At 40.5% G+C, this 17,741-nt stretch overlaps 1 long non-coding RNA gene across 1 annotated transcript in view; it reads right to left on the reverse strand.

Annotated features, from left to right (window-relative positions):
- The window catches only part of LOC115089331, a 93,102-nt gene extending 77,477 nt beyond the window's left edge, over positions 1-15,625 (reverse strand). The window contains exons 1-2 of the long non-coding RNA XR_003856079.1: positions 15,538-15,625; positions 6,743-6,880 (exon numbers count right to left, since the gene is read on the reverse strand). This is a non-coding gene — a long non-coding RNA (uncharacterized LOC115089331). The remainder of the gene's footprint in view (positions 1-6,742; positions 6,881-15,537) is intronic.
- Between the last annotated feature and the right edge of the window lie 2,116 nt (positions 15,626-17,741).

Genomic DNA, 17,741 nt, shown 5'->3' on the forward strand with positions numbered 1-17,741 from the left:
TGTAGGTGGACAGTGCCTACCCTAAGGATAGATGCATCTACCTCCAAAATGAATGTCTTGGATGAATTTGTATGGCATAGGCACAGATCAAGGGTGAACTCTTTTTTGAGATGCTTGAAAGCCTGGACACCAATCATGATCCAGTTCTTGGTGTCCAAGCCCTTTTTAGTTAAGGTTGTGAGTGGGGCCACTAAGGAGGTGTAACCACAGATAAATTGCCTACAGTAATTTGTGAACCCCAGGAATCACTGCAGCACTTTAAGACCCACTGGCTGGGGCCACTCCAGTATGGCTTTTAATTTATCTGGGTCTATACGGAGACCTTGACGTCAGATAATATATCCCAAGAAGGGAAGTTCTTCCTGGTCGAAGGTACACTTCTCTAACTTGGCATAGAGATGATGCTCATGGAGTCTCTGGAGGACCCATTTCACATGATGATAGTGCTCCAACAATAACTTTGAGAAGATTAGAATATCATCCAGGTAAACGTCCACATAGGAGTTGAGAAGGTACTGGAAGATCTCGTTTACCATAAATTGGAAGGTTGTGAGGGCATTGCACAACCCAAAGGGCATCACTAGATATTCATAGTGTATATCACATGTGTTAAATGTAGTCTTCCGTTTGTTGCCCTTTTGGATTCAGATCAGGTTGTATGCCACTTAAAGGTCACTCGAAGGTCCAGCTTGATAAATATTTGCAAACCCTGAAGGCAGTTAAAGAACTCAGAGATGAAAGGAAGATGTTCACAATTCTTCTTGGTAATAGAGTTAAGAGATGATAATCAATGCATGGATGTAATGACCCATCCTTCTTTCCTATGAAAATGAATTCAGCCCCTGCAAGTAAGGAAGAGGGGCAAATGAAGCCTCAGTCTAAATTCTCTATAATATATTTGGTCATAGCCTCTGTTTTGTGAGGAGAAAGTGGATATACTCTGCTCTAGGTGGAAACTTGCCAGGGGACCAAGTCTATGGCATTACTGTAGGAATAATGAGGTGGCAGGAACTCCGTCTCCTGTTTGCTAAAAACATCTGCAAATTCGGTTTATAGTGCTGGCTGGCCCGGAAACCCTTAGGTAACTGTTCAAACCACAGGGGATGCTTTGGTAAGCTATTGCTCATGACAGCTAGAACCCCATCAGATAATTTGTAATGTAGTCCAATTGATGTGGGGCTGATGTAGCATGAACCACGCAGACCCAAAAATCACTGTGTTAATTGTCTTGGGAACCACGAAGTAACTGATCTGCTCTCCATGCAGGATCCCAGTTTTCATGGTCAGTGGTACTATGGCTCTTGTGAAATGTCTGGGTAAATGTTCCCCTTAAATAGAGGAGATAGAGAGTGGGGTGTCCAATGAAATTGCTAGTATGCAGTAGTGTTGGACCAGAGCCTCGTGGATAAAGCTGTCCCCAGCACCAGTATCCAGAAAAGCAAGAGCATCAGCAAGAATGTCCACAAGGATTAGATGTATTGTTACTAACAGGTGTGGAGATATGCAAGGATGATCTAGGGTGTCCTCTCCGACCAGGTCTAGGTCCTTGAATTTCCTGGTTTATTCAGGTAGTGACTTACAAAATTTGTTCCATGCAAAATTTGTTCCATGCAAATGGCCATGTTAACTGTTAACTGTTCCTCGTAAACTGTTCCATGTAAACTGCCACCCGGCAGTAATTATTACTGTTCTCTGTGAACCGGAGCGATATGTATTGTATACAGGAGCTCCGGTATATAAAAACCATAAATAAATAAATAAATAACAAAATGCCTCGATGCTGAACAGTATAAATGCAGGTTCAGGTTACAGCAACTCTGCTTCTCTTCTGCTGATAGTTTGAAGTGATCCACCTGTATGGCTTCCTTTGCTGCAAGACCCAGCTTCAGAGGAGAGAGAAAAGTTAAAGGAAGCTGGAAATTTGGGGCGAGGCAAAGGATGTGGTGAGCCAAACCTCACTCTCTGGCCTGTAGCTGGAATCTCAGATCTAGCAATATGGCTAGTCTAATCAGGCTTCCAAGGTGTCCAGCAGGTCCCAGACAGCCAGCTCATCTTTAATGCTCTTCAGGAGTCCTTGTCAGAAAATTTCAGTCAGGCTAACACTGCCCCAATGAAGTTCAGAGGCCAAGTGTGGAAATGCACTGCGTACTCTCTTACAGATCGGGAGTCTTGCCTAATCTGTAGGAGTTCAGATGCCTTGAAAGCCATGTGAACGGGCTCATTGAATATTTGCCAGAATTTTGCAGGAAGCACACTAGGTAAGGCCCAAAATGAACCAAAAAAATGAAATGGGGCCTCCCAAGGCCTACCTTCCACATCATCCTTCCCTCACATCCGGAAAAATGCCAGGGCCAGGATCTCCCTGGCGCCTACTTACCCAGTCTGGTGGGGATCCACCTGCAAGGCCTAGGCTCTGGATGAAGCCTCATCCTTGCATAGGCCAAGAAAACAGTAGGTCACCATGACCTCAGCTTACACTGGAGCCCAGGCCCAAACCCGACATCGGACCTCAGCCAGCATGCTGGGTCCTGATGCCTAGCCTTCAACTTCAGCCTAAGCTGGAACCCTGTCTGGGCCCACTGCCAAGACCTAGAGGCTGTGTTCCAAGACCCAGGCCCAACATACAATGCTGTACCTCAAAATGGTGCTGTCTGCTGGGGTGAATACGCCAGAGTGGCTTCTGTTTACAAAGAAAAAAGAGGAAGCTGTCTTCACTGCTCCGAGGCCTAGGATCTGGGCCTGGGCCTGACCCTAGGCCAAGACCTAGGCATTGAGACTTGGCCTCCAGGCCAGGCCCCGGTGTTAGGTCTGGGTCCGGGCCAAGGCTGAGGCATAGTGACCCAGCCTGGCAGCTTCCTGGTATACCTGACAGATAAGGTAAGTGGCAAGGGCTCAGGTCTCGGCCAAAGCCCCGGTGTCAGTTCAGGTCTAGGCTGAAACCCCATTGTCGCACTCGTGCCTTTTCTGCGGCCCCTGCTTTGGGCCTCAGCCAATCTCCTAGTCAAGGCCTCGGCTTCAGGCCTAGGCCTAGGCCAAAGCACTGGCATCGTGCTCGGGTGTATGCCATGGCCTTTGCTTTGTGACTTGGCCTATGCCCTAGGTGAGGCTCTGGCCTTGGGCCTAGGCCTAAGCCCGATGCAATCTTTTTAAACAAATGCAACAAAAAAGATTTGTTTTATTCGGGGGCCCCGCAATTCATATCAGTGCCCCCTAATGAAACAAATTGTCCTTATTTATTGTGTTTTACACATTTATTTAAAACAAATACACATTCCTTGGTTTTTTTTAACCCGGCTCAATAGGAAGAGAAGCCTATTAGTTGTATTGTTGTCTAAGTTTGTTTCATTTATTCTTTGTGTGAGTGCCTTCTCCTCCCCACACACACTATAACTTTTATATGGCTGAATCTAGCTCAATGAAACGTGGTGTGGAGCAAGGTTGTTGGGGGAACATTATAGTGTTTCAGTTTTGAAAGTTGATGAGTACTTTCAGAGGCATAGTGGCTATAGGACATTGCCACTTTTGGCACACAAAATGCATTGGGACTAGAAGCAAGGCTGTATATAAAATGTTTTGCCTTCTACTTGTTTTCTCTGTTATCTTGATCGCAATACAATCAGGTCAAGCAACTACATATTTTCTACAAACAAAAGGTTCATTGCAGAGTAAATATATTTTATCTATTTCTGTATTAATATAGTTTCATTTACATTTTCTATAAGGTTTTCTCAGTCTGGGTAGCAGGACTTGAGGAGATGGCTTATAAAAAGTCTTACACATCCAAATTTTCAATTCTTTTCCCTATGTCATCTCATACAGAATGAAGCATATGACAGAAAAATGCACAGACCTTGAATCAACTGCCATATGTTATATTATCAGTCGAAAATTTTAAATGACATCACCTACTATATAAATGAATATTGCTTTATCAAGGCTGGTGTCTTTATAGAATTCTATGCAGCAAATATGTATTGCAAATTAACGCCCGGATTTTAGAAAGCCTGCACGCTTTAAATCCAGGGTTTACAAGTGTGCCGGGCCTTGTGCGTGCTGAGCAAATTTTCAAAGGGGCCCAGCCATGCGTTTAAACCCTGGTATGCGCACAAATGCCGAGTCTCCTGAAAGGGGCAGGCCGGGGGGGGGGGCGTGTTCTGGGCAGCAGGGTGGTCCAGGACAGCACCATTGAACACTGTCCCGAAGACTTGCGCATCAGCTGGTGCACATAACTTACTTCAGGTTGGGCCCTGAAGTAAGTATGAAAACAAAATAAATCAAGGGTATATAGGTAGGGTTTAGGGGATGGGAAGGAGAGGAGAGGAGAGGAGAGGGGAAGAGGGAGGGAGTTTAGGTAGGGGAATAGGGAAGTTCCCTCCCAGACCACTCCAATGTGCACACGGATTGTAAAATCCGGTGTGCATGTGCATGCAGCCACCCGATTTTATAATAAGCGCAGCACATGGACTCACGTGCGCACATTATAAAATCTACCCCTAAATATATTTCTGTTCATTCAGAATAGTTTTCCAAAAAATAGACTGTGCAATATTGAGAATGGACTGTTCAGGGACAGAGCAAATTTTTTTGGTTGTTTCTATGACATGGATAAAGGGTTATAAACAGAACCTTCATAGCAGAATTCCTTCGTTCAACCCTTTAACCCAAATACAAGTTTTAACCATTCATTTTTCTGTCATCTCATTTCTAATTTTAGTAATAGTGGCTGCCACTTGTATATGCAAAAATAAAAATCAACAACCAGGTTATTCGTGATACCTTTTTATTGGACTAATTTAATACATTTGTGACTAGCTTTTGAGAGTTATGGTCCCTTCATCAGGTCCATGCACTGCATTGATGGAGTATAACTGACGATCAAGGAAGCATAACTCTCAAAAGCTAGTCATGAATGTATTAAGTTAGCTCATAGGGAGAGTAATTTTATAATAGCCTGTGTAGGTCTCACGTTCATATGTACAAAATACACCTGGACTACAGCCCTAATTTTCAATGCAGACTTACACGTGTCAAACTGGTTTGAAAATTAAGCATGTAATCGTGGAACTGTGCATGACATACATGCAAACATTGACGGCATGCTTTTGAAAATTGAAAGCATGCACATAAATGGTTTCCTTAACCCCCAACTCTGCACCTGGGAATGCTTCTTTCAAATATGCAGAAAAATGCGTGTGAAATCACTTGTATGCATACTTTTACACATACAACCCCCCCCCCCAGGGTAATTTTCAAAAATCTTAATTATACACATAACATTGTATTATGCAGATACATGCATTTGAAAATTATACCCTGAAAAGGTACCATATTAACTAGAACTTGTTTGTTGAATTTTATTTTTTCATAAAATTATAGAAACTCTGCTACAAACCACCCACATGTGAAGAATTCATAGACACTAATAATAGGTTAATGTATACTGTTAAAAGAAACCAATTTAACAATGTTACCATGTGTCCAATAACAGTGTCAGCGGTAGATGCCACATATATATCAGGCTCAAAGAGATACTAATGAGTAATGAGATGACTCTCTACTGGTGTATATCAGTGTTTCTCACTCAGGGTGATAGTAAGAGCATATCTTGAATTTCCCAAGATTTAACTGAGCTATAAATGTAAAAAGATGACTTTAATTATCTTGCCAACAGACTAAATATATTCCACCCAACATTCTCTTTTCTACAGAGTGACTTTTATCAGGAAATAGCACCACATAATTAATAGCATTGTTATGTGAGGAGAAAGAAGATTCTGCATTACAACTAATAACTTTAAAGTGTTCTAAAAAGATAGTTTTAAAATGTGATATAGCACAGATAGAAAAAAAGGACAGCATGAACAAACAGCAGGTCACTTTTTATGGAGAGCAAGTCAATTTAAATTATTAACCTAATTTATGCATTCAGACTGACATTATATCAGTATAATGTCTATGTTATTTTTGTACCCTAGTTGTAGTATCTAAATCATTGTTATAATAAAATGTGTTTAACTGCTGCTTAGAAAATGGATTTTATCATAATATAAATCTGTTTAACAGATCTTATTGCACAATGTCTGAGAAAAATTGTTTCCATGGCACTTGGAATTACATAAAAGTAGCATTTATAACTGTACACTCAAACTGAGTACTTAAGGACTCCAGCCTCTCATATTTTCTCCCCTCCCAAAACTCACACACATGCACATATCACATTTATCACAAAAGTAGAGCTCCAGATAACCATTATTCATATGAACATCAGTGATACATTTATGCTTGCTGGGTTTTGTTGTTTTTATGTGATTTTTTTATTTGTGGACCTTAATTTTATGAGTGAGCTCTATATTTTAGATATTTTTTTATTTTTATTGTTTTTATTTATTGAACCTTTGTTTTTGTGTCCACTCCTTTAAGCTTTATGGAAAAGTGGTTAATTAAGTATGCAACATAATAATAATACCTCATATCACTGTTAGCTAATCAAGAAAACTTTCAAGAAAGAATATATTCTCATCAATAAAAATTATCAGAAAGAATATATTCAAAATCTCAAAATTTTAGGTGCTACATAAGAATACAGTTAGAATACTCATAAAATAGATGTATTTAAAATAAAGATATATTAGGGGAGATCAAGATGGCAGCTTAAGGGAAACTGCTCAAAGCTATGTTCCTTCTTATTTCCTGATCATTGACTATTTACATGGGCAAACAAAAAGGGAAATGCTGGACTTACCCCACAGAGCCTGGGATTTTTCCTTCTCCTGGCCCCATGGATAGGTTTGTGGTGTGGAGTTCACTCTAAATCAATCTGGCTGGCAATTTTGAGTTTAGGCAGAGCTCTCTCTGAGCAAATTGTCCCATTGGCTGGCAGCTGAAGGGAAACAGGAAGAACACTTTTGAGATGTGACAAAGCAATTACTGATTGTAAAGAGTGTATTACAGTTTTGGAATCTAAAATTGAAAAGCAATAGATGGTAGATAATGTCTTACTTGAGGATAACTTGTTTTTGAGGAATAAAGTAGAGAATTTGGAGGATATTGGGCCTCATTTTCCAATATCGCATTGGTATTGCATGTGATACCAAAAAGGGGTGTACCTTATGCTAATAAGCATGTGTATTGCAAATTGTACTATCAGCTATGTGAAAGGCTGTTACCACAAGTTGTGCTATTAGCCCAATTTGGGCTACATTGTGGTTCAGTATGATGAATGAGAGAGAGAGAGAGAGAGCGAGCACCTTACCATAGAGCCTCCTCCCTAGGCAGGTATTTGTATCCCTATGGGAGGCCCACCTAGTAACTCGAGGTGAGGTTTAAGTATTAGTGTAGGGGGTTAGGGGCCACTTTCATATTCAACGTGAGACGTACGAACAGAACAGTGGTCTCGTGAAGATTTGATGACCTACGGAGTGAGGTAACTCACTCCAAGATGAGATTTGTGCAATGTTCTCTCCACCTAGCCTCATCAATACTTAAACCTTACCTCGAATTACTAGGTGGGCCTCCCATAGGGATACAAATACCTGTCTAGGGAGGAGGCACTATGGTAAGGTGCTCGCTCTCTCTCTCTCTCTCTCTCATCATATTGAAACAGGCCTGTCAGGAGACATTGTGAACCAGTTTGTGGAATTATCACACCCAGTAACTCCTTGGAAAATGAGGCCCATTGTTAGATGTTGTAATTTACATTTGATTAATTTTCCCCACTTGCCACTGATATCTCCATTAGATATGTTAAAAAATATCTTACTGAGGTACTAAATATTCCATCTCAATCTCTTCTTCTTGTTGCCAGAATGTACTGTCTTCCAAGAAAAAGATAGACAACATGGAGAGTGGGCTCCAGGCAAATGTAATTTTCTTGTCTTGCAAGATGGTATAGAAATGACAGATTTCCTACAGAGTTCGGAGGAGAACAATTCGACTGCTGCAACTTTGCTTGCTACTTTTGCATTACATCCGAAGACTAAATTTTGTGCCTTTATTTCAGACAGTGTGATGTCATGTTTTGTAACATGAAAATAAGTGTGTTTCTGGATCTTTCTAAGGCAACACAGAGGGAAAAGGAGTCTTTTCTATAAATGAGAGCTAGGGGTGCACACTTGGGTACTTCTTTTTTCTTAAATTTCCAGGCAAATGCTTGGTAAAGTATCAGGAATCTAATTTGATTTTCTTTGAGCCAACCCAGTGTTCTCCATTTCTAAGTGACAGGATAGTTAAGGAAGCTGGAAATGCCATCTGGCTTGTTTTATATCTGTTATCTCTGTTCAGATAGGATCCTACATGTGTCATGCCCCTTTCATGCTTCCTTTTTCCCTGCTTTTCTGCTCTACTTTTGAATGGAAATTATTCATTGTGGGTTGGAACCTGGATCTTTCCAAAACTGTGGACTGGCAACAAAGGGTCCTGGTAAATGGAGTTCTCACCAAGAAAATTAGAGCTACCTATGGTGTGCTGCAGGGATTGGTCCTCAGTCTGGGTCTGATTAGCGTTTTCATAATTAATATTGCAGAAGGGCTATCAGGAAAGGTTTGCCTTTTTGCACATGAAACACAAATTTGTAACAGACAACCTTGAAGAAGTGGGAAATGTGAGCAGAGATATAGTGAAGCTTGAGAAAGTCTAGACTTTGTAAGCTAAGATATAATGCTAAGAAATGCAGAATCATGCATTTGGGTTGTCAAAACCCTAGGGAATAGTACAGTATTCGAGGTTAAGTTCTTTTGTGCACCAAACAACAGCAAGACCTGTGGTGATCAGAGATGATAGGGATGTGCATGCTCAAAAGTTTTGGTTTGTTTTGTTCAATTTATTTTCATGGGACTAATTCATTTTGTTTTGTTTCATTGGGGGAGAATTTCCTGGTCATTTCAGGTTTTTTTGTGCATTTTCAATAAATAGTGCACCTATTTACTCATAGTGTACCCAGTAGGCATTTAGGCAATAAGTGTTTAAAGGCCTCTCCATCGTGCATCTTGTTAAAAAATCTCCCTGGGATCTAATGTCCCACCTCGCCAACATAATACAAAAGAGCCTATTGGGTCTAATGTTTCCTCTTCCACAGGCTTACCATAGTTCTAGTATCTCTGGGGTCTCGTGGGGACAGGAGCGATCTCCACTCGCTCCCTCTATAACTGTACCACTTTTCAAAATGGCACCTGCTGACATCATACGGTCCCGTTCACAGAGCCTGAGGTTGACCAGTGCCAGCTGACAACATACATACCTTAACTCACCTCATGGAGCCAAAATAACACATGACATTGGCTGAAGTCATTGTAAAAAATGGGAAGAGTTTGGTGGGAGCAAGTGGGGGTTTACCCTACCCCCCACTACACCCCAGTGATGCTCTGCTATGACAGGAAGCACTAGACCCCAGGGCTTTTTTGTAATGGGTTTTTAGGAAGAGACACTAGACCCCAGAAAAGTTGTGAGGTGGAGGGGGCTTTGCTTGAGCCATATGGCCCTTAAGAAATTGCAATCCAAAAAAACAAAATTTATTACAATTCTTGGATTAGTCAATTTTTAATTTGTTTCATTCATAACAAATCAAAAATTGACTCATTCATCACATTTTCCCATTCAGGTGAAAATGAATGCACATCCTAACAGGAGATAAAAAGGAGATACTAGACCATGAGGGAAGACGCTCAGAGGTGTATGGTTCAGAGTGGTATCTTCTGAAGATATTTGCAAGACACGAAAGTTAGACTATACCAGTAGACAGGTTGTGGTTCAAGCTGAAGTAGCCAAGATGGATGTAAATATAAAGCACACAGATGTGAATAACTCTAAACTGCCTGAAAGCAGGTGGTGAAGACTAATAAAAAAAAGAAATATATTTTAAAATGTCTCTATACACATGCCAAAAGTCTGATCAGTAAGATTGGAGAGTTAGAATATATTGGGCGAATTTTCAAAGGGCTGCGGTGTAAAAATAGGGACTTACACGCGTGGCCGGGCCTGTGCGCATGTTCAAAAGGGCCCGGCCACGCATGTAATTCCCGATAGACGCATAAGTGCCGGGTCCTACAAAAGGGGCAGGCGGGGACGGGGAGGGACAGGCTGGGACAATGCCCTTAGCCATTGTCCTAAGAATGCGCATGCCGGCAGCCAGCCAGTGCGTGGAGATTACTTCAACTGGGAAGTAAGATGAAGTAAGTTGAAATAAGTAGAAAAACTAAAACAAAATAATAATTAGGAAGGGGGTGTAGGGGTCGGAGAGGAGAGAGGAAAAGGTAGGAAGGTTAGATAGGGGTATAGGGAAGTTCCCTCCCAGTCCAACTAAGCCCTACTCATATCACCGCACGTAATTCACAAAAATTCATTCCCCTGCAGACGCCACCCACACATGTGCATGTGGATTTTAAAATCCAGTATGCACGGGCGAGCGCACACGTTATAAAATTGGCTCATCCTTTTAAAATCGACCCCTATGGTATTAATCATTGATTATAGACATAGGTATCTCAGAGATGTCATGGAAGGAGGATAACCAATGAGACACTGTGATAACAGGGGATAAATTATATTCATAGGATCGGGCAGATCAAATTGGTGGACAGGTGGCATTATATGTCAAAGATGATATAGAGTCAAGCAGGATAAAAATCCTGCAAGAAACAAAATGCACTGTGGAATCCTTATGGATAAAAATTCCATGTGTGATAAGTAAGAGTGTAGCGGTATTCTACCATCCATCTGGCCAAAATGAAGAAACAGACTATGAAGTGCTAAGAGACCGAGAGTCCATCAAGCCCAGGATTCTGTTTCCAACAGTAGCCAATCCAGGTCAAATGTCCCTGGTAGGATCCTAAAAAGAACATCCATGCTGCTACTGCCGAGGCATAGTAGAGGCTTTCTTAAAGTCTACCTCACATGCTTCTGAATCATTTACACATCAGATAATCCAAGTTCATTTAAGAATTCAGAATTAAGTCACACCCTTTTGAGGTAGATTATAGGTATTTATATACAATGATTTTGGTTTGTTATCCAGCAGCCAAAGTTCATTATTTTATTCTTATTGAAATTCTTGGAGATTAGCTCATGTCTTCTTAATAATATCAACTTGCACTTTAAAGATTCTAAATACCAAGCATAAAAGTAGTGTCCAGGTGGTTTTACATGTGTCTGGAGATGTCCAAGCAGTCTCTACCTTTCTGCAGCAATCCTGGCTGTCCACTCCAAGGCTTTATAACCAGTACAAAATTAGATCAGTGTCAGGAAATACTTTAATAAAAAGGTAAAAAACAATGCTCGACTCAGGCTGAGTTTCGCCCACACAACGTGGGCTGCTTCAGGGGCTATACATATAAGAGCAACGTGAAAAAGAAGATGACCGTTCAAATAATGTTAATTTCTTCACAGTAACTAGTAGTGCAGCTTGCAGACATTAGCTTAGACATAATAGCTCAACGCACAGTCTGTAAACTGATTAACATCTCGGCAAACAGGAAGTCAGTATGCTAAGATGCCGACTTGTGCATTTGTGCTGTTCTGTACTATAAATTTAAGATTCCTGTGGTGGACAAATACAGTAGACTCCATTTTCAGGCTGACCTGCTTATCTCTACAGCTGGCAGTCAAAAAGCAAATAGAATGTTAGGAATGAGTCTAAAAGGAATGGTGAGGTCAATATTCAAAGCCATTTAGATGGATAACTCACAAGTTATCCATCTAAATGGCAAGTTTTCTGATATTTGACCACTTAACTAGCTAAATTATAGCCAGATAAATCATTATACAGCTATAATTTAGCTGGATATAAAAGAGGAGTTCTGGTGGCATTCTGAGATGTGATAAACTTATCTGGCTAACATAGCTGATTTTCGATTGTAACTGGCTAAGGCCTGGATTCTCTAAGGTCACAGACCTTAGAGAATCCGGCGGTAATGGAGGTGGGGAGGTGAAGCGGGGGGCAGGCCTGCGAAAGCCGGCAGCCATCACACCACTGCAGTGTGCTGGCTGCCGACTTTCGCACCGAATAACTACACCATAAAAGGTGTAGTTATTCGGCATGAAACTGACGGCAATAAGGGTCCTTACCTTTCACCGCCAGTGATGTCTCTGCAGAGTTGGCCCCGGTGCCGCCCCGACTCCTCCTCTTCCGGGGCCAACCCCACCCCGACTCTGCCCCCATTTTTTTGCGTGCGAATAGTCCCTTTTCGCGTGTGATCGCTTTTGAAAATGACCCCCTCAGTCAGCTAGATAACTTTAGACCTTCTTCAGAGCTGGATAACGTCCTACTTAATCAGATATTTTTAAAAATTATCAGGTTAAGTTGTGCTGTTAACATTTAAAAAAAAAAAGAAAAGTGCCAGCAGCTCAAAGCCCTCTCTCTCCCCCCAAAAATCGTGCATGGTCCTGTGAGGCCGTGACCCTCATCCCCTCCCCCAACCCCTCTTACATATAGTTTAGGTCCGGGGACTTCAGGTTGGTGGGCCCCCTCTTCCGCGGTTCCTTTAAAAGAAGATAAGGCTTCTCCCTAGCCCCCCACCCACCCCCAATGTGCCATGCTGAGCCCCCATCACGTGACACTACCCATACCCCTCTAATACCTTAAAATTCCCAGCCGGGATCAAGGTAACCAATTCCCTGCTCCCAGTGCTTCAAGAGCTGCTCTGTCAGAGTCAGTACAGGAAGTGCATCCAGCGCTGACTGTGACAGAGCAGCGTTTGAAGCACCAGGAGAGGGGACATGTTAATCTTGCTCCCAGCTGGGCATATTAAGATATTGGTTAATACGGGGAGGGTCAGGGGAGATGCAAGGGGGTCAGCTAGGCACATAGATAATGCAGATAGGTGAGCTGGGGGGAGTAGCCCAGTCTTCTTTTAAGGGAACCGGGGAAGAGGGGCCACGGCCTGCAGATCCTGGGACTTTAACTATATGTAAGAAGGATTTGGGGGGGGGGGGGCGGGGTGGAGGCTGCCAGCTGGACAGGTCCATATTTGATATTTTGGGTGGAGGGTGGGGATAAAGCCACTGGCACTTTTATTGTGATGGAATTTCGCATCCCTCAGTAGACATTACCCTTTGATACCCCTTATTGAAGACTTTTGCACCTTGGGGATACTCCCCTTAGCTTTTGACTTTCCTCTTTCTGAGATGGGCTCGGGGGATTCACATATTCTAGCTGAGTATGCTTGGGAGGGATTCCCTCTGGATCCTCTTGAGTTGGTGCTGAGAGATGTTCTGGAGAGCAGGGTTTGTCTGGACGTATTGATTTTTGCTAGGCCTTACAGCTTACATGAGGAAGAAGCTGGAGCAGTAGAAGATTTTGAAGACTTTTGAGAGGATTTGGGCAGTATTTTAAATTTTTGATCAGTCTCTAACAAAGAGGGCCATTTTACCCCTTTCTGAAAGAGCTGGATTTCACAGTGGTTTCAACCTGCACAAGTTAACAATGGGGCAGACTACTGGAGAATAGAGCTTTGCAACTAGTGATTCGTGACCAATTGCCCTCAGTGAGGACAATACCCCTGGATGAAAGGAATATATATTTTTCCCAGTCACTTTGCCCTTCCACCTGTGGCAATAGAGAATTCCTGGGTTTTGAGGAGTTGAGTCTACAGTCTTGAAGCAAGGAGGATATTTTTCGCTTTTTACAAGTTTTTCCAAGCTTATGACAGTGAAAGGGGAAAGTGTTACTAGCCTCTATAAGGAAGGATTATTGGACACTGATTCAGTTGAAGATCAAAGAGCTAAAAGAGCTGGCACCCTGGATAATGAAATGGTGGCTTTTACAGTTATGTTTTTTATTCTACTGTTTATCATTTTTTGCAATATTAGCATGGATCTTGCTTTTCAAGTTAAAGTAACATTTCTTTTCTGATGAACAACATTACTGGCTCCTTGCTGAGATTTTTTGTGCCTCTCCAGCCTATTTAACTCTTCCACAGTGAGTATATACTGGTCATTAATTGAGATGTGGGTGAGACTGACTGTGTTGCCGATTCCCATCACTGTGCTGAGGGCCCTGGAATTCTATACCTCCTCCCCGATGGTGAACCCCCAGCATTCGAGAAGCTACTTGTGTGATATCATGGCAAAAGAACATAAAAACTTGCCATTTTGGGTCAGACCAAGGGTCCATTCAGCCCAGTATCCTGTTTCCAACTCTGGCCAATCTAGGTCACAAGCATCTGGAAAGATCCTAAACAGTAAATAGGTCCCATTCTGCTTTTGCAATTGATAAGCAGTGGCTATTTCTTAAGTCTACTTCTTGAATACAGTTTATTGATGTCTCCTCCAGGAAATTGTCCAAAATTTTTTTTTCAACCCAGCAACTCAAATTGTAAAAAGTCTAAGACACAATCCCACAGTCTCCTGTGACAAAAATGTGAAAATTCTGAAGCACGTTGACAAACCTTTCCAATTTTTATTTTACATTACATACCTTGCTTGTGTCTGTATAATTTATTTTCTTTTTACAGGTTGAAAAAATGGGATCTCAAGTATATCTCAATGACATGGAAAAAAGAAGAGGATGAGAATGAGAAAGGGAGAGAAAGGGAGAAGAAACAGGAATGAATAAAGAAAAGGTGAGAGGACAAGAGATGGGAAAAGAGAGAGAGGATTGTGAATAGAGAAGATGGAAGATGGGAAAGACAGAGAAAGGAGGGAGAAGATCGTGAATCTGGTATGGGAGAAGAAGAAGAAGAGTGAAGAAGATTCTGGGACTAAAGAATGGAAAGAGACAGTAAGAGGGGGCTGGTGCTGGAGCCAGGCCTGCATCTAGGGAGAAGGGAGAGGTAGGAAGGAAGAAAGGTAGATTTCAGGATCTGAGTGATAAAATCCAAGCTCAAGGGAGAGAGGATCTGAACTGCTTTAGTGGGAGAGAAGAGGAGGCAGGTGTTCATACCATGTTCCAGTCCTGCTCCTCCTCACTCCCAATCTTTCTATTTTCTAATTGTCCCCAAAATTCCTTCAATTAGCTATTTTCAGTGAAGTTTGGAAATTATTAATATTCCAAACTCATGGGGCTGATAATGCTACCTTTCAGTCAAAAATGTTTTATTTCACTAAACTTCACACAGACAATACATTTTCCTCATTCACACTTAAAAGACTAAATTCCTTACTTTGCAGTGTCTGTATTAAATCAGTCTCTCTCTCTCACAATTTTGGATTCCTTACAATTTATTTGATTTTTAATTTCTCCAATTAAAAAGAATGCAGTTATGATTTCCAGTTGAAATCCTTTTCTCTTTCAGTAGGAAAATTCCACACTGTACTGCCTTTTTTTTCCCTGTTCTGTCAAGTACCCAGTAAGCTGTGCCACTGTTTCAGTATTCTATTCCTGTCAACATTTCTATATTTTAACTCTCTCTAATGAACAGTGTCACAGTGACAACCCTGAAACTCTTCTAGTTCTGTGCTGAACACATTCTTTCAGTGTCAATTTTATTAAGAGCAGAGTTATTCATTTCTGCTAAGCAGAGCAGGGTTATTCATTTCTGTGATTCTGCTAATATATATATATATATATATATATATATATTATAGAGTTCTCTCATACTTCCTTACCTGGAGTAAATGTTATTTGAGGGATATCTTCTCTTACATCAGTTTTAAAGAGTTTTTGCTTTGTTTTGTTATGTTTGTTTTTGTTTAGGTATAACCAGTGCCCCTAGGTTCACATGATTGTGTGATGGTAGGAGAAACCACATAATTAGCTTATTATTATGTCATTGACAACCATTTTTTTTTATTTTATTAAAATTTATTAATCACCTAACACAAACAGGCCTAGGCGATATATAATAAAAACATACATAATATGAGATGTCATACATATAATCTGCCACATATTTGACAAACAAAAATACCTTTAGTTTCATAGAAACTATGATGACCAATATCTTACCTAAAGGTAAACTGAATAAAGTTTAGTGCTGTATCCCTTATAAATTATATCAATCACATCAGATAAGGGGATCATCTCACTTGTATAGCTCTTGAATACATTGTATAGCTCTAGAATACATTAAAGGCACGTTGGAGTAGAAACTCTTTCAATAGGTTTTTAAATCTTTTTACATTGTCTGAGGAATGGAGTTCAAAGGGAATAAGATTCCATAGAGCTGGTGCAGCAATAGAGAATGAGGTATCTCTAGTGAAAAACAAGTGTGCTTGATGCACTGAGGGTATTTCCAAAAGATTCAACTGAGAAGATCTTAAACATCTTACCGGTTTATAAATACACAGCAATGCATTTGACCAATATGAAGAGTCTGAATATAAAAGTTTGAAAACAATCATGGCAAGTTTGAAAACAATACGCTCTGTAACTGGTAACCAGTTAAGTTTACATAAAATGGGAGAAATATGCTTAGAGCGTTTAGTGTGAGAAATGAGCCGTGTGGCAGAATTGAGCAGTAATTGAATGGGGTGTAATGTAGCCTTAGGTAGTCCAATGTAAAGACTATTACAGTAATCTATATGAGGAAAAATAATCACTCGTACAACTGTAAGCAGATCATGATCAAACAGTAAATGCCGTAATTCCGCAATAAGCCTGAGTTTGAAAAATCTGGTTTTAATTAAAGATCTGATCTGTGGTTTAAATGAGAAAGTTGCATCAAGTAAGATACCTAAACTCATAATATTTTATTTATTTATTTAACAATTTTATATACCGACCTTCATAGTAGATTACCATATCGGATCGGTTTACAGTTTAACAGAGGGAAAAAAACTAGAGTAACAAATTCACGTAAACGAAAGATAACCAAAGCAGGAATAAGTCAAAGTTACAATCAACAGGGGGCGGGAACTTGGAAGCTTGCAACAAGCTGGAAAGAAGAAAAGGCCAGTAAAGTAATTTTACCGTAGAGTACAAGTTACAAACTTAAGAACGGTGCTTTAATCTATAGGTTAATCTTTAATAATAGGTTAATCTTTAATAATAGGTTTATCAAGAGAAAATGAGATATTTTCGATGCAAATGGAATCATAAAGAGGTGTGGAATGGGGATGGTGAATCAAAAGAATTTTGGTCTTATTAGTATTTAATGACAATTTGTTTTGTTTTAGCCAATGCTTAATGGTATCAATACACAGATGAATAGTATCAACTGTTTTCTGCCAAGAATTTTGAACCTTAATGTAGAACTGTATGTCATCAGCGTAGATTTTAAAACCATCAGTAATGATTGCCAGAAGTTTGGCAATAGGGGCCAGATATAAATTAAATAACATTGCCGACAAGGCAGATCCTTGCTGCACCCCAGCTTTTAACAATTGGGGCGAAGATGATTGTTGATTAAATCTGAAACATTGATGACGACCAGTAAGGTAACTATTGAACCAAGAAAGAACTGTATCTGATATACCACATTCACGAAGACGAAATAGAAGAATCTGATGATCAACAGAATCAAATGCAGAAGAAATGTCTAATGAAACCAAGAGGAATTGTTGTCCTCCATCAAGACTACGTTTAATGGAATCGATCAATGAAATAAGGAGTAATTCGGTACTCAAACTATGACGAAACCCAAATTGATGAGGATTTAAGACTTCATTATTCTCGAGATGACCTGTGAATTGCTTTAACACAGTACCTTTAATAACCTTTGCAATAAGAGAGAGTGAGAAAATAGGTCTATAGTTTGCTAAATTATTAGCATCTATATTTTGCTTTATTAAGAAACTAGAGCAGTTTTTAAAGCATTAGGCATCACTCCAGCTGATAATGAGGTGTTTACTATATATGTGTAATAGACACT

This window comes from Rhinatrema bivittatum, chromosome 4, assembly GCF_901001135.1.
Source record: "Rhinatrema bivittatum chromosome 4, aRhiBiv1.1, whole genome shotgun sequence".
In the NCBI taxonomy this organism is placed as follows: domain Eukaryota; kingdom Metazoa; phylum Chordata; class Amphibia; order Gymnophiona; family Rhinatrematidae; genus Rhinatrema; species Rhinatrema bivittatum.